General features: G+C 34.7%; 1 long non-coding RNA gene across 3 annotated transcripts; it reads right to left on the bottom strand.

Annotated features, from left to right (window-relative positions):
- Nucleotides 1-2,975: 2,975 nt before the first annotated feature.
- Nucleotides 2,976-16,344, bottom strand: LOC110008123 (uncharacterized). Of its 3 annotated transcripts, XR_002282653.2 has the most exons (6): nt 9,289-16,344; nt 8,844-8,974; nt 5,095-5,194; nt 4,101-5,001; nt 3,559-3,964; nt 2,976-3,470 (listed from the first exon to the last, which is right to left on the bottom strand). It is a non-coding gene; the product is annotated as an uncharacterized LOC110008123 (long non-coding RNA). The 3 variants fall into 3 exon arrangements; XR_016061044.1 differs by lacking the exon at nt 8,844-8,974; XR_016061045.1 differs by lacking the exon at nt 9,289-16,344 and having other exon boundaries at nt 8,844-9,272.
- Nucleotides 16,345-26,880: the final 10,536 nt, after the last annotated feature.

Below are 26,880 nucleotides of genomic sequence, written 5' to 3'. Positions count from 1 at the left end.
AAGTTTTAGATTTATTTATATTGTTGTACAAATAATTTTAGATTTATTTAATGGTTGGCAATCAAAATAATGTTTTCCTATAACACTTGATGTAGTTTGGTTGGACATTATAATTTTTGTTTATATTTTGACAATTGTATTGCAATCTAATGTCCCTCATGCAACCTCCTTACTATTTGTAAGTATTTTGAACTTCTTATAAGTATTTTATTTATATTTCCATCTGAAATTTCTATGCAGTGATTCACAACGAATGTATTGCTGGCATAGGCGTACAAGATGAGCATGAATAAAAAATCGAGCAGCATATGGACGACATCGATCAGGTAAAAAGCCCCTTGAGGATTAACTGTTACAAAGTTGTACTTCAAGATGTTTAGGATTTTGATGATGTACAAGCATGCCGTAATCATCTTATTGATTATGCCATATCACAAAACTTCAATATGAAGTTTATAAAAAGCGATGGGAGACGTGTATGGGCAAGGTATGCTGCAGCTGAGTGTTCATGGAAAATGAGTTGTTAGAGGGTTAATACAACAAACTTCTTCTGGGTGAAGAAGTTCATAAACATGCACTCATGTGTCGACGAAATAATTAGGGTTCATCAGCCACTTGCTCAAAGCCACTGGTGGTAAACAAGATCAAAGACCGGTTGAATAATATGCCCAATCTTATATCTAGAGATGTGGTTAATGATATACAATGTGATCACGGTATCATGTTATCTTACCAACAAGCTTGGCGGGGCAAAGATGTTGCACAAACATATAAATGAAGGTTTTCATATGAAGTCATACGAGGATATCACTAAATATCTACATAAGATCCAAGTCACTAACCCTAGAATCTTAACAATTATTCAAACATATGATCATAATAGGGTTAAGCGTGTGTTTATAGGCAATCGTCCATGTTTGTATGGTTTTATGTTTGGTTGTAGACCGCTAATAGGATTAGATGAGAAATTTTCGAAGGGAAGATACAAAATGATATTATTGGCTGTATTTGGGGTAGATGCGAATGAAAATATATTTCCTATAGCATATGCAGTGGTTGAGAGTAAAAAAACACTAAGTTAGACTTGGTTCCTAGAGTTTTTGAATGAGTAGTTTTAAATTGACTATTGTCTCAGATTAAGCTTATGGGAGAATTTTCATAGAAGATGGCCATATCCCTAGAATGGAACGGCATGCTTACATCGAAGGATCAAAAGGTAATAGACCTGAGGAGGGATAAGTCCAAATTCCTTCATACAGTCACATGGGCACATGATAGTATGTATGAGATCATTGCGGATAAGAAATATGCTCTTAATCTAGCAACTCATACATGCAGTTGTCGGGTGTGGTAGGTTAGTGGGTTGTCGTGCAATCATGCAATCGCCGCTATAGATCATAGACATGAAGATGTTATAAATTTTTGCGGCGTTTATTTCACTGTACCGTGGAGCACATTCCATTCCCTTCAACCCAATGCTTGATGTACTAGAATTGCTAGAGATTGTCTATAAAACTATATGCCGCCAGCTGTAAGGTGAACCACGGGTCGGACAAATAAACATCACAGGCAAACAGAGTACATAGAGATTAGGCCTCTTTAGTGTAGCCGATAAGGGGTTGTGGGCCATAACTAGAAGACATGTAAATCAAGTATATAAAATAATGTAAATAGGCTATTAGTGTCAGTTGATCTTTTTTTGATATGTCATTTTGTAAAGAGGCCAATGCTGATATCAAGCTATCCAATTTCACATCAGATGGTTATAATTAATTAAGCTATCCAATTTCAAGCTAAATGGTCTCTTTAAGCTATCCAATTGGAAGGTGCGTCTTACTTTGATTGTTTAGGACCTTAGCTACATACAAACCACACGCTTACCCGATTCATCTTCAGTTATGGAAGTCTAACAAAAAGAAAAGGAAATGGTAAATGAACCACACATAGGTCAAATATCAAGCAAACGATTCTACAGAGTAAATGCACTCTGTACCATTTCAGGATGATGATGAAATCTCAATATAAAGTTTTCTGTTTTTTAAAAAAATTCTCATTATGGTCTTGTTAGTACTGTAATGAATGTGAAGATCATCACGGTACTAACAATACCGTAATAAGCATTACGGTATTGTTAGTACCATAATGCTTTTAAACTTCATTACAGTCATAAAAAGACCGTAAGTTCACCGGTTTTCCAGTAGATTTTTTACCATTACGGTCTCTTTAAGACCGTAATGTATGTGAAGATCATTACAGTACTAATAATACCGTAATGAGCATTACGATATTGTTAATACCGTAATTCTTTAAAACTTCATTACGGTCATAAAAAGACTGTAATGGTGAAAAGTTCACTTGATTTCCAGTAGACTTTTGACCATTACGGTCTTTTTAAGAGCATAATGTATGTGAAGATCATTACGATACTAACAATACCGTAATGAGCATTACGGTATTGTTAGTACCGTAATGTTTTTAAACCTCATTACGATATTGTTGGTACCGTAATGCTCTTCACATGCATTACGGTCTTAAAAAGACTGTAATAAGAAAAAAAAAAAAATTAAACTTTATATTGATATGTCATCATCATCTTATGGTATAGAGTGCATTTACTCTATAGAAGGGTGTGGTTTGTATATTGTGATATTTGACCTATACATAAGGGTGTGGTTTGTATCACTTGCTTAATATTTGACCTTTACACTGTAGAATCACTTCCATAACTGAAGATGAATCAGGTAGCTTGAAAAATCTTTGTGGTAGCTTGAAAATTTATTTTCATCTCTAATTATGAAATTTCAAGCTTAAATAGTGTATATCAAGAAGATCTATGGACTATGTAATGCATCTTAAAGTGTTTTATGAGTTGCTTCAACTACAAACTATAAGATGGCAAACCTTGCTGACTTTAGAATGTCATACATGTGATGTACCTAATATATTGATATACAAAGCAATTCACATACAAACCAATTGACATACAAAGCAATTCACATACAAATAAAACTTCTCAACTATAGATCTAGCCATGTACATAAAACTATATAGGCACTAATGGCCTCTTTACATAGTTTAAACACCACTACTGGCTTATTTACAATTATGCATTCAACCATGCATCCAGCCAAGTACACATCATGAATGCTTTTGTCATACTGGTAGCTTCTCAGCCCACTGTGGTAACTGCAACTCTGTATCAGAGCTGCTCTGCTCCCGTTTTGCAACACGATGACACAACTCCCATCTGGGCTCCTCTAGTTGAATCGGTGTGGGGATGGGTTTTGTATTACTTGGCCCCTTATCTGGTCGAGAAGGATGTCATACTGGCACGTTATCATCCAGCTCATCATCAAAATTCCCCTGCAACTTTTGGGTCATACATTTTAAGCACGTCTAATGCTTCCCCAATTAGGTTTAAATTTCTTGAATTGCAATAAAAGTTGAGTTGCATGACTGATGTCCTTAGGCTGCATCAAGTCATATAAAATATGAAATTAGATTATTGAGAGTTCTAAATTGCATCAAGTCATATGAAATATGAAAATAAATTATTACCATTCTATCTTCAGCATTATAACCTCGAGATGTGTATTTGGATGGATGTTTTCTAAATGGATTATGGATTAGGGGTCTAGTCATTAGCTTGTACCACTCAATGTATTATCGTGTCGGCTTCCCATTGAACATATATTCATCTGCCTAACAATATAATCTAAGCGATGCGTCCACATATCTATTTTATCTCTTAGCTCATCTCCCTAGTTGTCAAAGATCTTCCCCATTCTCTCCCTCCTCTCCTATTGCAAGGGATCTGCAGGTTTCATTTGGTGAAGTCCAAACTGCCGTAGCACAAGATCTGGCATATACTCCTCATAGATGTGTCTACATATGAGGTATGTGCCACACAAAACAGTCTGATAGACACGAAACCCATAATCTTTGTCCTCTGCAGTTTTCTCTCCTGTTTTAAGATAATCATCGTATGAGGTCCATATGACCTACGTAAAAAATAAGATAATTTTTAATATAAATAACATGCATCTAAAATTAATTAAATTATAAATAAACAAAACAAAATATAACTATATTATACTAACATCATTTATTCGCCCGTTATCAAGCTCCTGTCGCCCCACGAGACCAAAGTTGTGAGTGTTATCTCATTCTTTAGGAGGGGCCCACCTGAGGGATCTAGTTTGCCCTGTACTTATTTTTTTTGGAATTAGGTACAACAATTGAAAATGCTCATACGCCCAACACTAGATTACATATATAAAAAAATAAGAATCACAACAAATATCTATCGAACTTTAAAAAAAATATCAAAACACTAAGATACTACCACTATTAGCAAGAGAGTTGCCGATCCACTTAGGTGTTGATGATCAGCATGAACAACCTTAGACAAGGCTCGAAACAAAAACGCTAACACAGTTGCACCCCATGCATACTGACCAACTACATCGATATCCTCAAAAAGTTGTTAATGGATGGTAGGAACCGGTACCATAAGTGAAATCCGTAAATATTGTGCACCCAACTAGATATAAGAGGTAGGCACGAGTGTATCGTAGAAGAGTAGCGTGGTTATGGTTTTATGGTAGCCGCTTAAACGTGTTCCTCAACCATGTCAATTGGATACTGGAATGACTACGACTAGGTGGCAGCTGTCATATCATACAGACTATATGATCCTCGTAGTTCTCCACTCTTCACGATTACAACTACACCAGTCACCTTTAACCGAAGAATTTTTCATGTATCTTCAAGTGTAGGCATCATCTCTCTGATGTCTACATTGAAGTGCCCCGTGTTCGTCTCTACGCGCCACTTCTCGATAATTGTAGATGATGTGCCACGGTCATGCTGACTCATCAACACTATGGTCAGGTGATACAATCCTGATCTTCTGACCAAATCAATTTGATCGTTGTTCGTTAACGGTCATGAAGAATTTGCATTGGGCTTCTCATCAATTATGAGGGTATTTTCCCAATCCTGAAATAGAATTTGTCATTTCAGATACTAAACTATATATATTGATTAACTCCATGATAGACAAATAATATAATTTTAAATACTTGTACATACATCTCTTCCCAAAGCTTATGTGATATATGTTCTCTTTGTCTAGTGAACAATATAAGAATCTCAGGACCTCCAGGGAAGGGTGCATCTTCTGACATGATCACTGTTCAAAATACCACCATACATAAAAAAGGCATCATAAATAAAAATTCCATGAATTTGGTACCTATATTTAAAACCACTATATCTACAACTTAGACTCTATTCCAAACTAGAACTCATGCTATCAAAGAAATGCCATAAAAGTGTTATTTTTATTTTGTCTTATTGTGATTGATATATGCTAGTTTAGGTTGCACAAAATGCAGGGAAGGATTACCAAATAAGGTAATGACCTTATGTCAAAACATGTCGAACATTTCGACAAGGATTTCAGGCTATTTCGAAAATGATTCATATGTTTTTTGTAGTTTTATTTTGTCTTATTGTGATTGACATATGCTAGTTTAGGTTGCACAAAATGCAGGGAAGGATTACCAAATAAGGTAATGAACTTATTTTTCATCCAAAATACAGGATACCATTACACAAGCTTGAACAATATTTAGTTTCAAATCAAATATTAAACTTTTATTGATCATAAAGCCATAAAAAAAAACCCAAATTTTGATCTCTAAAATAAATATACACCCTAATCTAACAACTATTTCTTACCTCAAATATGTGATGAGGGATAGAGAGATTGAGCTCTAGAAGACCGTAACCAGCAGCCTTCTAATGGCAGAATGAAGATTGTACTTGTTTGAACAAATACGGCAGAGCAACAGAATGAGGGTTTTGCTGTTAGGGTTTATACGCCAAACTACTACAGCAATGCGATTGCCGTAATGAATGTTGAAACATTATGATATTAAGAATACCGTAATGCTTTGTTTTCTCATTATAGTACTATACTTATCGTAATATTTTTTTAAACTATTACGGTATTAAAAATACGGTAGTAATATCTTAATTTGTTATGGTAATTACATTACCATAATGATTAATAATTTACGGTACAAAGACTACTGTAAAGGGTAGTTTCATCCAAAAATTCACGAAAATAGGGAAAAAGGTTGTGGGCGAGGTTTTGGGAAGATTTTTTTTCCAATTTCTTTAAAATATAGGTATATTAGCAATAATTATCTTTTTTTTTATTTTATAAAAATTATATTTATGTGAATTTGAATTATAGTTGTATTTTTATTTGGGCCAACCAAATAAAATAATAAAATATTTGAACCAAAATATTGACGAGAATACCCTTAAAACCAATTTACAAGTAATGTGGTCAACTTTTTTGTTGAAATCGATTTTATTTTTTATTTGGTAATATGTAAATTATCATCATCGTAGTTTTTTTTTAATGCACGAATCCTGGTCTACCATTCTGCCTTATTTCAGGCCATACCCTCAGCGAGGTCATAAGTCCCCATAGTGTTTGGAGTACTACCAACCATTTCGTTTTGAGCCTACCCCTTGTCATTTTCAATCCTTCCACTTAAACTAACTTGCACCTCTTGACAAATGTTGTATTGGGTCAATGCCACACATGGTCAAACCACCTAAGTCTACTCTCTCATCTTATCATCTATTGATGCTGCAGCTAAACTTTGTCGAATGAATTCATTTCGGATTCTATTTTTTTTTATCTTGTCACTCATCCATCTCAACATCTTCATCTCCGCTACACTATTTTATGGGCTTTTTTTTTTCCGCTCAACATTCTGTGGCATAGAGTAAAGTTGGTATCACAGTTGTCCTATAGAACTTACCTTTCAACGTCATTGATATGTGGTAATCACATTTGATAATATTTAAATGAATATAATAAATAAAATATAAAATTCTTTTGTGATTGTTTGATGTGACCATTTTTAATCTGAACCGTTAAAATGATGCTTCTGCACCCTTCCATGACCCACAAGATATGGACAGGAGAGCTTCTCATTAAGGAGATGCTTCTGCACCCTTCCATGACCCACAAGATATGGACAGGAGAGCTTCTCATTAAGGAGAGTGCTTGGTGAGTCGCTACCCAATGGAACGCTTAAAAAGAAAAAAAAAGATAAAGGTTTAGATGAATCAGCCGACACATCAATTTAACACGTCCTCTCTCCAAAATCTATTTTAAAGATGGATTTGAGATTCAGAATTGGAAAAAGTTTATATAAGGCTGTAACTTTGTACTATAGAAGTAATGTGTACCTCAAAAATCCAATACGGAGTGTTCCAAAGTTGGAAAACTTTCCTATTAATCATCTTGATCTCAAGATTATGGTGAAAAAAAAAAATTCCAAGTTGTAAGAATAGTTCATCTTGTAACAAGTTATTTAGACTATATATTTTTTAGATTTTGAATATTTTACAGATTTGCTCAATTTGTAACTTTTTAAAAATTTTGAATTTCGTAATTAATGTTGAACATAAATTTTCAAAACACTACATTTTTTGTTTTTTTTTTTAGACAAATTCAAACCACTATAAGGTTTCTGATGCCAGAACTACATATTGTAGCAAAATTTAGAAGTGCAAACTACTTATATCGTATGCGGTGGGTACAATATACAAATATCACCTAGCACAAGTTTAGAGAATGAAAATCTCAATCATGATAAGTAGGAACTTGAAATAAATACATAAATTTTAAAAATAAAAATAAAGTTTTTTTGACAGTTTCTGACAGGGTTGATTTTCAATTTTTGTGGGGCTACCATTTGTTAACGTCCATCTTCAATGGATGGACGCTATTCTAACAGTGTATCCTTTATGCATAAAATAGTTTTCCAAAAAAAAGAAAAGATGATTCAACCAAAATTCAAAATGAATGGTCTAAAAAAAATTAAAATTTAGAAGAATCCTATTTATTTTTAAAAATTTAAAAATAGTCTCATATATTTTAAAATTGAGTGTGGTTTCTATAAGGATGCAACCTTAAATAATCCAATTAAGGTGTACCTCCAAATTTTATCATAACATGTATTTTTTGTGAAAATAATTCTTAGAATTATCTCAAAATCTATTTTCATATCTAATTATAAAATTTTAAATTAAAAAAATAGTTAAAATCAAGCAGATCTATAAGCATATGAAGATCTTGAAAATGGATGGTCTAGATCATGTATTGCAAAATGCACTATTTTTGGGACTCAAAATCTTTTTTTTCTTTCATATTCATACATCTCAATGGCGAGATGCTTCATTAGAGGTTTTTTTAACATTAAAATAACCTTTTCCGATGGAATTTTGAGGTGCATCTGTAGTTCTACATTTTAACGGTGCAACCTTATATAAACTTTTCTTTTAAAATTTACACTAAAGTCCCATTTTTTATATTATAAAGAGTATTTTAATTTCATTTTTTATTCTATATATTTGATTAAGTTCAAATTTGGTATATCCATATTTATCACTATCATACACTTATAAAAATATTTAAAACATAATTTGAAATGGAACTTGTAGCTTTAGTTATTGTTCGTTTATATTTGTAAAATACTGTTTTATTCAATGTTGTTGGAGAAAAGATAATCAGGGTTTGTAGAAGAAGTTGGCTGGTGTTTACTCTCACAAATTGGATTCTATTGAAGAACATATTTTTCAACTTGAGGTTGAGACAGGGGACAAAAGCTTCCGATCTTGAACACTTTCAAAAATTGAAAGTGATGGATGAGAAATAAAGGATAAAGATAAGATAGTGATATTGTTGTGTGCATCACCAGGGTGCTAAGATGATTTGATGACAACTATAAGTGGCACCAAGAAGGACTCACTTGATTTGAGTATGGGTTCTAGTGCATTTCTTGTCCATGAACTCCAAAAGAAGCATCTCTGGTTGAACATAAGTTGGAAGTGCTCATGAGAAGGGATCAATCAAATGACTGGGGTAATTCATCTTGAGAACCTTCAAGAAGCAAGTCCATGACCCAATCACAGTCCATTGTTCTGATAAACTACTTTGTTTGTTGGGCATGTTGAAAGTAAGACCTATGTTTCTTTTTGCCGGTGGATATAAATTTTTTTTTTTAATCATCTCTTTTGCTTTAGCAAAAAAGATCACTTACAGATGGCCTTATTAGAATCAATAAATATTTCAAAATAAAGGCATCTTAACAATAAAATAAAACTCAACCACTTGATGTCATTTATACAACTAAACACTATGCTTGAGAATAAAAAATAAATTTGTATGAAATAAAAGAAGATGTCGGAGATTACCTCAACCGGGCTTATTACACCCCACACCGAGTCACGGATATCAGATGGTGCGAGATTAGTGGTCTAGCTTCAATCTCGAACTGGAAACGCCAATTTCAGTCAAACTGAGTAAGCACCCTTAAATCTCTAAAAAAACCCTAACCCCAAAACTAATTTAGGCTTAACTCTAATTTTCCAACCCTTAGTATCTTTAGATCAAGAGAGAGAGAGAGAGGGAGTAGGTGGCCTAGGGTTGGGGCGTGCCCCCTATAGGTCATAGGGGAGAGAGAGAGGGTTAAAGAGAGAAATCTTGAGGAGAGAGAGTGGGGCATGCCTCTCTAGGAGAGAGATGAGAGAGAGTTCTCGGAGAGAGAAGGTGTAATAATCCTAAAATTTAAAAAAAAAAAAAAAAAAAAAAAAAAAAAAGCTTTTATAAGTGATGGTCCATATAAGTATGATGGTCCTTAGGGATCATCACCACTTTTGTTAACCTTTTACCTTCCCTTTTAACACCTCCCTTGGTTGGATGGGACTTAAAGCATTTATGTTTAATATAAACGTTACACCTCGTGTATGAGGTGTAACTTAATAAAATATTATTATAAGGTGTTGTAAGAGTTTAAATACGAGAGGCGAGGACTCGCACCTTAGAAAATTTTGAGGACTCTTTCTCTCTAGCTGAATTTTTATTGGAAGCTCCCTCTCAAAATATTTTAGGTAAGTGACTTCATTATCTTGAAAAATAATCCGTTCTTTTTAAAAATGAAATGAAATAATTATTTATGCTTATTATCATGATCTTTAGGCGCGATAAATTTTATGCGCAAGCTAACTCATTATTTTGAAAAATAATATTTTTAAGAAAATTGTGATATTTTATCTATGTCAGAAATTCTAAATGCTGTAAATTCTTAAAAATAAATTTATTTATTTTTCTTGTCTATTGTTAGAAAATTTTAGATACTGTAAAATTATTAGAAATAAATGTGATACTTATGCTGTTAGTAAAATTGTGACATTTCTTTCTACTGTTTTTGAATATTTAGACATTGTAAATTTCATGTGCAAATGACTACCTTATTATCTGAAAACTGATATTTTTGTAATTGATTATAGCATTGTTTGTGAAATATTTATTTCTGAATTGACATCTCATAAATTGTGATAATTTCGTATTCTTGAAATTCTATAAGAGTTTTTTTATACATATTAAATTGTCAATTATGCTAGATTGTCTTTACGAACTGCTACCTTTCTAAATTTGAGCCCAAGATATTTGATTGGTTATTTTTGAAAGTGACTGTTATTAATGGTTTAAGTTAAATTCATATTAATGATTTCAGTGATATGCTGAGTACATGATATTGCTGCTTTCGAATGTTCAAAGAGATTTAGAAATATTTTAAGTATGCAAGTGGACTCATCCGGTTCGTCGGTGAGGTATAAGTGGACCTATCCGGGACGCCGGTATGGATTAAGTGGACTCATCCGGTACACCGGTGAGGTATAAGTGGACCTGCAGGGATTAAGTGGACTTATCTGGGATGCCGATAGGGATTAAGTGGACCCATCAGGACGCTGATGGGGTATATAGGTGACCTACTTGGGACGCCAGTAGGGTAATTTTGTTAAATCTTTTGAATTATGCACTGCCGATAAAATGTTATATGCATTTCAATCATTTGGATTATGTTTAATTGTGAATTTCTGAAAGTGAAATTGTTATCTATAAATGCTAGTGCTCGCATTGTTTTTAATTGACCTCCATTTTGAAAGTTCGTTTATATCTTCTAATCATGATTATTTTGTTAGGATTATGATGATCACTTACTGAGTAGCCAAACTCATCAAACTATGGTAAACATTTTTTTAGGCTAACTGCGGTTTTATTTTGAGTACTCGTCAAGTGCAACTTTGGAAGATATTGTAGTTGTGCCTAAGCTTTCTTTTGTTACTTTGTAAGAATTCGCCACTGTAAATTTGTCTTATCAAGAGATGTATATATGTTTTGACTGTCACATCTCAGGAATAACAGTATTGTAAATTCTTGGGGTATGACAATTATGGTATCAGAGCAATAGGTTAAAGATTCTTAGGAAATTTTTTAAAAAATATACTTAAAATCACATTTATTACGTGTACAGACTGGGACGAAGTCATGATCCAGAATAGCTAAAGCTATTATGGAAGGAATTCACAAAGCTTTGGAAAGTATGGTTACTCTAATGCAACATCAGATGGAAAACAACAATTCACCTAAGCAGTCAGTCACGGGAAATGGTGGGAGTGATATCGAACAATTTAAGAAATTGAACCCACCTTCTTTTAAGGGTGTTGTAAACCCACTGGAAGCCGAGGGATGAATTATGCATATGGAGAAAATATTCAAGGTAATGGAATGTCTTGATGATAAGAAGGTGGCCTTGGCAATTTTTATGTTAGAAGAAGAAGCACAACATTGGTGGCGAATGGCAAAATGAGTATTGGTTAAAGAAAATAAACCCTTAACTTGGGAAGTATTTCTAGAGACATTTAATGAAAAGTATTTCCCAGATTTTATTCGAGACAAAAAAGAAATAAAATTTCTGGAATTAATCCAAGGAAACGGGACAGTAGCACAGTACGAGGCTAAGTTTACTGAATTGTCCAGGTTTGCACCACATATGATTAACAATTTGATAAGAAAGGTGAAGAAATTTGAAAGGGGTCTCAGGCCAGCTATTAAAAGCAGAATATCAATCTTAAAATTGAGAACTTATGCTGAAATAGTGGATCGAGCCCAAATTGTTGAAAAAGATTTCGAAGATTACCAAAAGACGAAAAATCAGAAAATCCATGTTAGACCCACACCATCTAATCGACAACAATTTGAAATGACAAACAAGAAGCCAAGGCCCTTGCCACTTCAAAGCCCAATAGAACCATATAAGAAATGTGGGAAAAACCATGAATCCAGCCCTTGTTATTGGAATACCGGAGCCTATTTTAAATGTGGAAAATTGGGGCATCATATTAGACAATGTCCTAACTTACAGATGCAACAGCTTCCAAAGCAAGAAGAGATAGCTCAAAAGCCTCAGATAAAGGGAAGAGTATTTGCGATCACCGAGCAAGATGCTCAAGCCTCAAAATCAGTGATCCAACGTACTCTTATTATTTTCCAAAAAGTAGCTCATGTTTTGATTGATCTTAGATCTACTCATTCATTTTTGTCATCACACTTTGCATGCCACTTAAAGGTAGAACCAGAACAATTAGAATACATTTTAGAGGTAGCCACACCGATGGAAAATTCAATTAACACCAATATAGTGTACAAATCATGTGTAATAAAGATAGAAGAAAAGGAACTGTTGGTTTATTTAACTGAAAATTCAAGATTTTGATGTAATCTTAGGCATAGATTGGCTTTCTGCATACCATGCAAGTATTGATTGTTATAAGAAAATGGTTACCTTTAGTATTCCGAATCAACCAGTATTTTACTTTAATGGTATCAAAGAAGACTCCCCATCATATTTAATCTCCTGTATTCGAGCTAATCGTCTTCTTCGAAAAGGGTGTCAAGGTTTTCTTGCCTATAACAAAGAAGATAGGAAGGAAGAGATAAATTTGGATACCACTCCGGTTGTCCGAAAATTTCTCGACGTTTTTCTTGAAGAATTGCCAGGATTACCGCCTGAAAGGGAAATTGAATTATTGTCAGGGGTGGCCCCAATTTTTAAGGCACCTTACAGAATGGCTCCTGCAGAACTTAAGGAACTTAAACAACAATTAGAAGAATTATTAGATAAAGGTTTTATCGGGCCCAATGTGTCACCTTGGGGTGCTCCGGTATTGTTTGATAAAAAGAAAGACGGGATCATGAGATTGTGTATCGATTATAGACAGTTGAACCAAGTGACAATGAAAAATAAGTATCCATTACCTAGAATTGATGATTTATTTGACCAATTACAAGGATCACAAGTATTTTAAAAAATTGATCTTACATCTGAATACCATCAGCTTAAGATTAAAAGTGAAGATGTTCCCAAGATAGCTTTTAGAACAAGGTATGACCATTATAAATTTTTAGTCATGCCTTTTGGATTAACCAATGCACCGACTACATTTATAGATTTGATGAATTGGATCTTTAAGCCCTTTTTGGATAAATTTATTGTGGTATTCATCGATGATATTTTAATTTATTCCAAGAATCAGAAGGAACATGAGCAACATGTAAGAATGGTATTGCAAATATTAAGAGAAAAGAAATTGTACGCCAAACTTAGTAAATGTGAATTTTGGCTTGAACAAGTGACATTTTTAGGACATGTCATATCAAAGGAAGGTCTATCAGTTGATCCTTTAAAGGTTGAAGCCGTTGTGAATTGGAAACAACCAAGTAATGTGACTGAAGTTCGAAGCTTTTTGGGATTAGCAGGATATTACAGAAAATTTGTAAAAGGATTTTTTCGAATCGCAACCCCATTGACTCGGTTGACACAGAAAAATGTCAAATTTGAGTGGACAAGTGAATGTGATGAGAGTTTTCAAGAACTAAAAGTTTGATTAACTTTAGCACCTATTTTAACTATTCCTAAGGGGAGTGAGGGATTTGTGATTTATAGTGATTTTCACATAAAGGCTTGGGCTGTGTATTAATGCAATATGGGAAAGTAGTGGCACATGCATCCAAATAGTTGAAAGAATATGAGAAAAAATATCCAATTCATGACTTGGAGCTGGCTGCAATAGTATTCGCTCTAAAAATATGGAGGCATTATCTATATGGTCAGCAATTCGAAATATACACGGATCATAAGAGCTTGAAATACATATTCTCTCAAAAGGATTTAAATATGCGGCAGATAAGATGGATGGATTTATTAAAAGATTATGATTGTACAATCCATTATCATTCAAGAAAAGCTAACGTTGTGGCTGACGCTCCAAGTAGAAAATCTACGGGAGTCTTAGCTCATCTAATGATCCAAGAAATGAGATTGTTAGAGGAAATAGTGGATTGGCACTTGACTCCGTCCATTAATGGTGTGGTAAGTATGATTGCCAACATTAAGGCAGAACCCCAACTAATCCAACAGATCCGATCGACACAAAAGAAAGACCCTCAGCTTATAACAATTATAGAAGAAGTGAAGCAAGGAAAAAGAGATTAATTCTGTATATGTAGTGAGGATTTGCTAAGATTCAAAGGTCAGGTTTGTGTCTCGAATGATGAGAGTGTGAAGAAAACTATTTTTGGAAGAAGCACATCACTCTCGTTATACAATACATCTCAGAAGTATTAAAATGTATCAGGACCTGAAGAAAACCTTTTGGTGGAATAATATGAAAAAAGAGGTAGCACTATTTGTGTCTAAGTACTTAACATGCCAGCGAGTAAAAGCTGAACATCAAAGGCCCGCTAGGTTGTTGCAGCCTTTACCCGTGCCAGAATGGAAGTGGGAGCACATATCTATGGATTTTTTCTCTAACTTGCTTAGAACAAATTCGAGACATGATAGCATTTGGGTCATTGTGGACCTTCTGACCAAAGCTGCTCATTTTCTGCCGATTCGCACGATGTACACTTTGGATCAACTGGCCCAGTTGTACATTAAGAAAATAGTGCGGCTGCATGGAGTTCTGGTCAGTATTGTATCGGACAGGGATAGTCGGTTTACTTCTAAATTCTGGGCTAGGCTACAGTCAGCCATGGGGACGAGACTCACCTTTAACACTGCCTTTCACCCCCAAACTGATGGACAATCGGAGAGGATCATCAAAACCTTAGAAGATATGCTGAGGGCCTGTGTCATTTACTTTACAGGAAGTTGGGATGACCATTTACCCCTGATTGAGTTTGCTTATAATAATAGCTTCCAAGCCAGTATTCAGATGGCACCATATGAAGCCCTGTATAGAAGAAAATGCAGGACACCCATTTGTTGGGACGAGGTGGGTGAAAGAAAGCTTTTGGGGTCAGAAATTGTCCAGATAACCACAGATAAGATAACATTATTTCGTGAAAGGCTCAAGACAGCTCAGAGTCGGCAAAAGAGTTATGCTGATAACCGAAGGAGAGATCTTGAATTTGAGGAAGGTGATCGAATTTTCCTAAAGATCTCACCAATAAAAGCCATTATGAGATTCGACAAGAAAGGAAAGCTAAGCCCACGTTACATCGGACCAATTGAAATTCTGGAAAGAATTGAACTTGTCGCTTATAGACTTGCCTTACTACCTGAATTGATAAATGTCGATAATGTCTTTCATGTATCTTCACTACGAAAATATCAGCCCGACCCATCCCATATATTGAAATATGAACCTTTACTGATCAGGAAGGACCTATCCTTCATTGAGCAGCCAATTTTGATACTGGATAAAAGGGTGCAAGTGTTGCGCAAGAAGGAGATTCTTTTGGTCCGTGTATTATGGCAGTACCAGTCAAGAGAGGAGTCGACTTGGGAACGAGAAGACGATATCAGAGAAAAATATCCCTATCTTTTTCAATAATCAGGTAAAAAAATTTAGAGGACTAAATTCTTTAAGGGGGGGAAGAATGTAATAATACTAAAATTTCAAAAAAAAAAAAAAAAAAAAAAACGAGAGAGAAAATAAACTTTTATAAGTGATGGATGGTCCTGAGGGACCATCACCACTTTTGTTAACCTTTTACCTTCCCTTTAACACGTCCGTTGGTTGCGTGGGACTTAAAAGATTTTACGTTTAATATATACGTTACACCTCGTGTATGAGGTGTAACTTAATAAAATATTATTATAAGGTGTCGTAAGAGTTTAAATACGAGAGGCGAGGATTCCCACCCTAGAAAATTTTGAGGTCTCTCTCTCTCTAGCTAAATTTTTATCGAAAGCTCCCTCTCAAAATATTTTAGGTAAGTGACTTCATTATCTTGAAAAATAATTCGTTCTTTTTAAAAATGAATGAAATAATTATTTCTATTTATTATCATGAATTTTAGGCGTGATAAATTTTATGCGCAAGCTACCTCATTATTATGAAAAATAATATTTATAAGAAAATTGTGATATTTTATCTATGTTAGAAATTTTAAATGCTGTAAATTTTTAAAAATAAATTTATTTATATTTCTTGTCTATTGTTAGAAAATTTTAGATACTGTAAAATTATTAGAAATAAATATGATATTTCTGCTTTTAGTAAAATTGTGAGGTTTCTTTCTATTGTTTTTGAATATTTAGACATTGTAAATTTCATGTGCAAATGACCGCCTTATTATCTGAAAACTGATATTTTTGTAATTGATTATAGCATTGTCTGTGAAATATTTATTTGTGAATTGGCATCTCATAAATTGTGATAATTCTGTATTCTTGAAATTCTATAAAAGTTTTTCTATACATATTAAATTGGCAATTATGCTAGAATGTCTTTACGAACTGCTACCTTTCAAAATTTGAGCCCAAAATATTTGATTGGTTATTTTTGAAAGTGACTGTTATTAATGGTTTAAGTGAAATTCATATTAATGATGTCAGTGATATGTTGAGTGCATGATATTGCTGCTTTCGAATGTTCAAAGAGATTTAGAAATATTTTAAGTATGCAAGTGGACTCATCCGGTTCGCCGGTGAGGTATAAGTGGACCTATCCGGGACGCCGGTATGGATTAAGTGGACTCATCCGGTACACCGGTAAGGTATAAGTGGACCTGCAGGGATTAAGTAGACCTATCTGGGACGCCGATAGGGATTAAGTGGACCCATCAGGACGCTGATGGGATATATAGGTGACCTACTTGGAACGCCAGTAGGGTAATTTTGTTAAATATTTTGAATTATGCGCTGCCGATAAAATGTTATATGCATTTCAATCATTTGGATTATGTTTAATTGTGAATTTCTGAAAGTGAAATTGCTATCTATAAATGCTAGTGCTCGCATTGTTTTTAATTGACCTCCATTTTGAAAGTTCATTTATATCTTTCAATCATGATTATTTTGTTAGGATTATGATGATCACTTACTGAGTAGCCAAACTCATCAAACTATGGTAAACATTTTTTCAGGATAACTACGGTTTCACTTTGAGTACTCGTCAAGGGCAACTTTGGAAGATATTGTACTTGTTTTTAAGCTTTCTTTTGTTACTTTGTAAGAATTCTCCACTGCAAATTTGTCTTATCAAGAGATGTATATATGTTTTGACTGTTACATATCAGGAATAACAGAATTGTAAATTCTTTGGGTGTGATAGAAGGTGTAGTGAATAGGGGAGGGTACACCCCTATTTATAGTACAAAGTTAGGTTTAGGGTTTCTCACAGTTTGCCTCTTTCTTAAGATTGAATATGGACTGTTGATCAAGGTGACTTCTGGGGTGAGAGATCTAAGCCATCCATTCCATAGATGAGTTATCAACATGGAAGGTGCATGGATTATTATTCCTCTTTCTTTAAACCATTTTTCCATCAATTTATTCAAATAAATTAAATCTATTAAAATATCATGCATTCCATAAAATTGCATAATCCATCTCATATATTCCATAAGAATATTTCAACAGATATCAAGTTAATATTTACTATCTTAATTAGATAAGATATGATCAAAATATACCATATTTCAATTTGATCATATGCATCAAGATATACTTGCCAAAAATAGATTTCTTGATTTCGAAGCAATGAGAAGGAAACATGCAAGGGGTGGGGCGTGCCACCCATATGTGGCACATGTGGGCCCCACCCACTCGTCACATGGTGGGCCTATGTGCACTATGAGCCCCCATAAGATTTTACAAAAGAACTTTAAAACATTATTTGAATTTTATAACTTTATAAAATCAATTGCTTCATTTTTGTAAGTTCAAAAAACATAAATAAAATATTAAAAGATTCATAAAAAAATCAAATAATAAATCTAAACTAATTTTTATAATAAAATGAACATAATTAAATTAATTTGATGAAAAATGTATCCATATGGTTTAGAAATTCAATCTGCAATAATGGGGTACTCTACCTTCAATTGTGGACTATAAACCACGCTTGCTTTATCGAACCGACCCAGTATTTTCCATGACCCACAGTTCAAGCAGGAGCTCATTAGCGGGTCACCAAAGTCTGGTCGATGAGCCAAGGGGTTACAATCCCGGTCAGTGGATTACAGATCCCCTAGAGACGAGTCAATGTCACTACGACTTGATGCAACTACAACTCTATAGTGCATAGGGGTATCTCTCGCACATGCATAAGCTTTACCCAAAGTTGGATATCTGGCTTCCCCGAATAATCTATCAATATGCATGCCACGTGATGGATCATAGATGAGGTTTTGGACCACGTTTCTATAGGCCTACCATCACACACAAGGGTCACACAGTCCCTGGGCTCACTTATCTAGGCATAAGCTCCGACCTCATCAAGGGATAACCCATAACTCTTTTTAGTTTATTCTCTATGCCTCGATAAATTGAGTTTCCAACCAACTGGCCTAGATCGTCGAGCACAATCCGGTATCAGCAAACATCATTTGCTTAGTATGGTCCTCGAGGGACCACATTCCCATTGAGTTTATGTTCCACTATAATAAATGTTTTTCATTACACACTCACAAGGCCGTTAAAGGCCACATAGACCCAACATCTCCCATTTGGCATTTGAAAGCGTTACATTCCCTCTTCCTCACTTTCTCTCATCTCCATCTCTCTCACATGTCTTACAAAAACATTAGGGACAACTCCCTTAGTCAGAGGATCTGCAATTATAAAATTTGTAGATATGTAGCTGATCTCGATCTCTTTCAATCTCACCTCACTTCCAAGGTGGATAATGTCACTATATCTTATTTCTTTTACTTCCAAGAAACCGCACTCCCTTCAAGCATAAACACATACCTAGATGTAGACTTCACGTCATCTGGATCCGCGAGATAGATTGCATCTGAATATCCCTCTATTACTATTTCAAGTATCCCTTTATATGTGAGCGCATAGTTCATGGTCCCCTTTAAATATCTGAAAATTCTTTTTACTGCTTTCCAATGCTCATTTCCTGGATTGCTTTGGAAACGGCTCACCAGATTCATGATGAAGGACAAGTCAGGCCTTGTTCCCGTCATGACATACATAAAGGACCAAACTGCGCTCATGTATGGCACTCTCTACATGGCTCTTATATCTATGTCTTCAGTAGGACACATTTTATTACTAAGCTTCGACTTTTTGTCAATTGGGGTAGACATAGGCTTACACATACTCATATCAAACTTTTTCAGTGTCATCTTACAGTAGGTTGTCTGGGAATGTTGGATAGTCTTTTCTCTCATATTTCTTATTATCTTGATGCCCAACACATATGAAGCTTCTCTAAGATCTTTCATATCGAAGTGTTGTGCAAGAAAATTTTTTGTCTCTACTACTAAGGCAATTGAGCAATTAACATATCATCCACATATAACGATATAAAGATCACATTACTCCCACTGACCTTTTGATATATGCTATAATCCTCATTATTTGTAGAGAAACATGTAAGAGCAAGGGTCTCTTGAAATTTTTTGTACCATTGTCGCGATGCTTGTCTCATGCTATAAAAGGATTTATTAAGTTTGCATACCAGGTTCTCTTTCCCTTTCTCCTCAAATCCCTAAGGTTGGGTCATGTAAATTTCTTCTTCTAAGTCTCAATTTAGAAAGGTTATTTTGACATCCATTTGATGAACCTCAAAGTCAAAATGGGCTGCTATAACTATAAGGATTCGGATGGATGGATATTTGGCAATACGAAAAAAAGTTTTCTCATAATCTATCACTTCTTTCTGGATTAAACCTTTTGTAACCAACCTAGCTTTGTATTTTTCTATTTTCCCTTCAGAGTTCAACTTTTTATTAAAAATCCACTTACAACTAATGACCTTATGTTTTCGAGGTAGATGTATTAATTCCCACACATGGTTTTGGTTAATGGAAGCATACTCATCTTTCATGGCTTCTACCCAGTATTCCCTTTCAGGACATGATAAGGCTTCATGATAGGTTTTAGGCTCAAAATATGGATCTTCTCCAACTCAATCAAAATGTTCCACAAGGTAAACAAATTGTTCTAGGTACAGAGGTAATCTACTGACTCGGTTACTTCGTCTTGGTTAGGGTAACGACTCACTTTCTTTAGGGGGATCAGTTTCAGGTTCAGGTTCTCGAACTACATCATTGTCTTTCGCCTCCTCAAAGAAGTCGGCTTATTTTTTACTTACCCTTGCTTCAAGGAATTTTTCCTCGAAGAAGTGAGCATCGCGAATCTCAATGACCGCTCTTGTTTCAAGGTTGTAGAATAGATATACCTTACCATGATCTGGGTATTCAATGAAAATGGATTTGACAGTCATGGGTTGCAATTTGGTTCTATTTTGGTATGGGATAAGGACATGGGCTGAGTAACCCAAAACTTTCAGGTGATCAAGGGAGGGAGTACGACATGTGAAAATTTGGCGAGGAGTAAGTGTGGTAGCATTTTGTGGGAGTCCGACTAGGGAGGTAGCATGTCATCAACACGGCTTTTCCTCAAAAGTCTAAGGAGAGATTTGCATGCCTCATCATACTCCTTACCATTTCAACTAAGGTCCTATTTCGTCTTTTAGCTACACCATTTTGTTCAGGAGTATAAGGCATGGTGTATTGATGGATAATTCCATTTTCAATGCAGAGTTCTTTGAAAATGTCAGATAAATATTCCCCCCCTCTATCGATTATAAGGACTTTGATTTTCAGGTCGGTTTGATTCTCTACCTCGGCCTTATATTCTTTAAATTTTTTTAGGGCTTCTGATTTTGTATGAATAAGGTACATATAGTTATATCGAGAGTGGTCATCTATAAAAGTGATGAAATATCTTTTTCTACTTTTGGTGGTCACATTTATAGGTCCACATATAGTTGGTCCCATCAAACCTTTCGATTTTTAGGATCTCTGAGATGAAGGTACATGCAGCCATATCTTTCTATTCTCAAGCAAAAATAAGAAAATGTTTCTAATGGCAATCAAGTAAAACTAGCTCTGATACCAATAAAAGTAAGACCTATGTTACCTTTTGCCGGTGAATATAATTTTTTTTTTAATCACCCCATTTGCTTTGGCAAAAAGATCACTTACAGATGGTCTTATTACAATCAATAAATATTTCAAAATAAAGGCAACTTAACAATAAAATAAAACTCAACTACTTGATGCCATTTATAAAACTAAACACTACGCTTGAGAATAAAAAATAAATTTGTATGAAATAAAAGAAGACGTCGGAGAATATCTCAACCGGGCTTATTACACCTCATACCGAGTCACCAACATCTGATGGCGTGGGATCAGCGGTCTAGCTTCAATCTTGAACTGAGAAAGCCAATTTTGGTCAAACTGAGTAAGAACCCTTAAATCTCTATAAAACGCTAACCTCAAAATTAATTTTGGTTTAATCCTAATTTCCCAACCCTTAGTATCTTTAGGTCAATAGAGAGAGAGGGAGTAGGAGGCCTAGGGTTGGAGCGTGCCCCTTATAGGTCTTAGGAGAGAGAGTGTTAGAGAGAGAAACCTTGAGGAGAGAGAGTGGGGCACGTCCCTCTAGAGAGCTGAGAGAGAGAGTTATGAGAGAGAGAAGGTATAGAGAATAGGGGAGGGTACACCCTATTTATAATATAAAGTTAGGTTTAGGGTTTCTCACAGTTTGCCTCTTTCTTAAGGTTGAATATGGACTGTTGATCAGGGTGACTTGTGGGGTGAGAGATCTGAGCCATCCATTCCATAAATGGGCCATCAATATTATGGAAGGTGCGTGGACCATTATCCCCCTTTCCTTAAACCACTTTCCCATCAATATATTTAAATAAATTAAATCTATTAAAATATCATGCATTCCATAAAATTGCATAATCCATCTCATATATTCCATAAGAATATTTCAAAAGATATCAAGTTAATATTTGCTATCTCAATTAGATAAGATTTGGTCAAAATATATCATATTTCAATTTGACCACATGGATCAAGATATACTTACCAAAAATAGATTTCTTGATTTCAAAGCAATGAGAAGGAAGCATGCAAGGGGTGGGACGTGCCACCCATGTGTGGCACATGTGGGGCCCAACCATTTGTCACATGGTGGACTTATGTGTACTATGTGCCCCCATGAGATTTTACAAAATAATTGTAAAACATTATTTGAATTTTATAACTTTGTAAAATCAATTATTTCATTTTTATAAGTCCAAAAAACATAAATAAAATATTAAAAGATTCATAAAAAAATCAAATAATAAATCTAAAATAATTTTTATAATAAAATGAACACAATTAAATTAATTTGATGGGAAATAGATCCATATGGTTTAAGAATTCAATCTGTAATAATGAGGTACTCCACCTTCAACTGTGGACTACAGACCACACTTGCTTTATCGAACTGCCCCAGTGTTTCCCATGCCTCACAGTCCAAGCCGGGACTCATTAGCGGGTCACTAAAGTCTGACCGATGAGCCAATGGGTCGCAATCCCAATTTATGGATTACAGGTCCTCCCTTAGAGACGAGTCAATGTGACTACGACTTGATGCGACCATAACTCTATGGTGCATAGGGGTATCTCTCGCACATGTATACACTTCATCCAAAGGTGGATATCAGGTTTTTTCGAACGATCTATCGATATGCATATCGTGTGATGGATCATAGATGAGGTTTTGGCCCCCGTCTCTGTAGACCTACCATCACACACAAGGGTCACACGGTCCCCGGCTCTTTCATCCAAGCATAAGCTTCGACCTCATCAAGGGATAACCCAGAACCCTTCTCGGTTTATTCTCTATGCCCAAGTATCTTGGGTTTTCCAACCAACTGGCCAAGATCGTCAAGTACAGTCTCGTATCAGCAAACATTATTTGCTTAATATGGTCCCCAAGGACTACACTCCCACTGAGTTTATGTTCCACTATAATAAATGTTTTTCATTACACACTTATAAAGCCTTTAAAGGCCACATAAACCCAACACATGTGGCATGCCCCGTAATATAAATGAAAATTTTTTGGAAGAGAAAAAGGGGAAATCCCTTAGAAGGTTCCTGTTTGGAACCCAAGGCCAAGACGATGCCAATAAAGTTGTAGAATAAACATTTAAGTTATGTTGAGGATTCCCCCCTCCCTCTCTCTCCCTCTCCCTCTCTCTTCAGGGTCCTAGTGCACTTTAGGTCCTCTGTGCATTGGATATTAAGAAATCCATTGTTCAAGGGATTGGATGAGAATTTTCTGTTCTCCCATATTGCAATTGTTTGTCTCACATTTGCAGGACATGGGTTTCTGTGTATGTATACATGCATGTGTGTGGTTTCCTGTTTAATTACTTGACCAGACCTTAATTTTGCATAGCTATTCTTTAAGGATGTTACTTGTTTACTATCTTATATTGTTTATCAGGTTTTGAGAATTAAATGAGAATAGTCATTTTTTTGTCAATATTTTATTTCTTTCTTCCTCGATATTTTCATCGGATGGGTTTCTTCTTCTTCTCCATTTTCCTTATTATTGGATAAAAGATTACATAAAAGATAGGTTGATGAAGGAGTCCATCACGTACCGGGCATTTTTTAAGCCAAATTGAATAATATTAGGGAGATGTAGAACTTCTCTAGCCAGGAATTGATGCAAGGCTTGTTGGTTCAAACAATATGAACAAGCATAGCAATTGACTCATTGGTTTGTGATATATCTACCAATATATCCTGGTTTTCTTGAATATTAATTATCAAACAATATGAAGGAGCACAATAAAGGCCTTAGTCATTGTACAGTGAACACAATACTGGCCTCACTCGTATACATGTCAATGCTTTAAGATATTGATTATTTGAAATTTTGACTTAATGGAGTTGGGATTTATTGAGGGCTTGCCCTTAGTTATGGGAAAGGTCTTTATACTTTCCCTACAGCATAGAAGATCTATGTTTTCTCTACCATCCAGCCGCCAACTTTGATCAAGAGAGCCACTCACCGTTTGCTCTTAGATCTGTATTTCAAAGCATTTTATTTTTAGTTTTTTCTTATACAAATTTTATGATTATGACATTTGGTACGTGCCATCTTCTCATTGTGACACACCTATAAAAAATATTAAAATTAATTTTTCGATAAAATATAATGACCAAAATACCCCTTAAATCTTTCAATGGTATTTTGATCATTTTATTTTATTGAGAATATATTTTTTATATTTTTCACTAGTGCAAGTTTAATAGACGATTGGACGTCCAAAATTTGGTGTCAAAATAGTTTATAGAACAAAACTTAAAAATAGAATAGTATAGAGACATGATATTATGATTGGAGCAATCTTAACCCTCCATTCAGAATGAACGGTTGGATAAGGGGAATATATAAGTTTTATGCTGTAGGGGAAGCATAGAAAGCTTGCCCGTTAGTTAAACAATGTGCCTCATTGTATTTCTATTTGCCTATTGATGCTTTAAATTGATTTGGTTTTCTTGATTTTTGACTTTCTGAATTCAAATTTAATTTATGATGTTATCATGAACAAATTTCTCAGAATGTCACTTCTAATTTGGGTATTTAGGTTAGTGGATGCCTGGTTTTGTTGGTACTTAAGTGTTTATCCATTTATTTTCCCATGCATTATTCTCACTCATTTTTCTTGAAATTTGATCGTGTTTGAATTTGGAGTTTTTTTATAGCAATTTACCCAACAAAAAAAAAAGGAAATAGTTTCTTATAGCATGGGTTCACTACTTTAATGGTTTGATGTCTACATTATAAGTCTTGAATTTTCAATTATTTGGTCGTGAGTTTTGTTTAAAGGACTGGGCTTTACTGTACGATATGTTTTATATAATAGTGAGAATACGGAATTTAATGAATGATAAACCACTTTTTACAATCAAATCCAGAAAGATCTTACAAAGAAATCCTCTCTAATATGTTCTTCGAACTAAAACAATTACAATTTTGATAGAGAATAGTGGGCCCACCAAATTCCAATATATCAGAAAAGCTGACTTGAAATTATACAAAAGACAAATAGAAACTAAGAAGCATGAAAAATAGATATAATAGAAAATAAACTAAAAACTAAAAACTGAACTAAATTAAAGAAAAAGAAAGAGCACCTCGGCTAGGCGGGTTGGCTTGAGATACTTGGAATCTGGAGTTGAGACCCGTATCAGAACGTGAGTTGATTTACTTTGTCTTCTTTCTCTTATTTTAAAAACTTAAACTGAACTATATCGAGGATATATTCTTCTTAGGATTGGATGGCTTAGGGTATGTTCTTTTTGAGGCTTTTCTCAAATTAGGGTTTGTAGAGAATCAATAACTAGGATTTGAGACCTAGGGTTAGGATTCTAGGGTTGGGACTCGAGCCTAAGGGGTTTCTCCAATTAAGTTGAGATTGTAGGTTTTATTCTAAAAGGGAATAGTGGGGGGGTTTATATAGGAATTTTGGTAAGCTCCAGTTCAATTAGGATGATGTGTCCTAGGTTATCTTTAGAATTCTAAATCTGATAGGATTAGGCCTCTAAGGCTTCTAATTGGGTCAATCCATCATCAAAACAAAATTGATGCCTCTCTATAAAGTCAAAATAAAACCTAAGACCTCGTCACCTGGTTAGAATTTTATGGACTCCAGAACCGTAGTGATACATGTCACTAAACCAAGCCTTGCTCTTAATGATTCTACAGACTATCTAGTTCTATCTAGTTCAGTAGGGTGGTAGTCTGATTAAATTCGGGCTTGTTTTGGGGTTTGCGATTGGGAGTTTATGAGGTTTTTGTGTTGTTCTGAAAAAATCGAGAACAATTAGCTTATCTTCAGACATATTTGGATAAGTTTACATTAATGTAGCTAGATTAGGTAGTTTTCCTAAGGATTATAGATTAGGTTTTCCTAAGGATTATAGACTAAGTTAGGATATAGTAGGGTTCATCATCCTAGTATGGTCCGTAGGTTATAAGGTTATAGGTTTATGGGAATTTAGGGTTTTGGAAATCAATCAATTTCATAGTAGGTAGGGGTGGCAATAGATCCGGACCCGGCGGGTATATCATGAGACGGGTTTGAGTTTGGATCCAAGTTTTGGACCTGCAGGTAAGGTCAGTTTGGATCCAAGTTTTGGACCTGCAGGTAAGGTCTGGGTCCAATATATGATACTCGAGAAATCTCGGGTTTGGGTCCGGTTATAGCAATACCCGACCCAATAGGTACCCGAACCCATATTTATTGTAATATAATTTAACTTTTGTTTTATTATTTTATATATAATTTACATTTTTAAACCACTCTTTTATAGAACTTACATCGTAAGGTTCTATACATATTTTTGATGTGGGATTAATCCTACACATACAACTACTTTTTTTTATTTTTTTTATTTTTTTATTATCTATCAATATAAGGCATAAAATAATTAATGAGATGGTTTAACAAGAGTCAACATACACATTAAAAATTAATGTGTCTGTGCAGGCTGGCATGGAATTCAAATTTAAAGTGTATGGCAGGCTGGGCATTCAGAGAAACTCACCCAAAAAAAGAAAGAGACAGAGAAAGTGCGTGGCAAGCTGGCGCATTCAAAAATTTAAAGCG

This window comes from Amborella trichopoda, chromosome 8, assembly GCF_054954075.1.
Source record: "Amborella trichopoda isolate Santa Cruz 75 chromosome 8, AtrichopodaSantaCruz75HAP2 v2.0, whole genome shotgun sequence".
In the NCBI taxonomy this organism is placed as follows: domain Eukaryota; kingdom Viridiplantae; phylum Streptophyta; class Magnoliopsida; order Amborellales; family Amborellaceae; genus Amborella; species Amborella trichopoda.
Note: the sequence above shows the minus strand (reverse complement) of the source record. Positions and strands in the feature narration are given on the sequence as shown.